Raw genomic sequence first — 525 nt, 5'->3', positions numbered from 1 at the left:
ATATATATATATTTATTTATTTACTTATCATTTATTTAATTGTATAATTATAATTTTTTTGTTGGCTCCCGCTTTCGCCCGCCTGCCGAGAAGAAAACAAAACAAAACAAAACAAAAAAACAAAAGAAGAGCCAGAGGAAAGGAGAGTAGTAAACAAGCGGTGGTACTGCTGTTGAAATCCCAATACTGATATATACAAGAAAAACAACAACATTATTATTATTATTATTAGTTGTGAAAACAACAACAACAACATCAACAACACCAACAGCAGTAATCCACCCAAATAGCCAAGTCAGGGAGTTAAGAAAATTAGAACCGTGCCAGGAAAGACAAAAGAGAACAAAACTGAGCAAATCAAAACAAAACAAAAAAGGCCGAGAAAACATACCTGAGGGGCGAAATTAGAAGGCAGAGCGGCTAAGCGGTAACGTTAAAAGTGAAAATAAGAAAAAGGAGAACAAAGCGGAATAGCGAATAAAGTAATTATCGAAGAAAGTGACGGCTGAGGTGCGAGGAGGATTT

This window comes from Trypanosoma equiperdum, assembly GCF_001457755.1.
Source record: "Trypanosoma equiperdum strain OVI genome assembly, contig: ctg_1514, whole genome shotgun sequence".
Lineage (NCBI taxonomy): Eukaryota > Euglenozoa > Kinetoplastea > Trypanosomatida > Trypanosomatidae > Trypanosoma > Trypanosoma equiperdum.
This window is presented reverse-complemented; position numbering follows the sequence as displayed.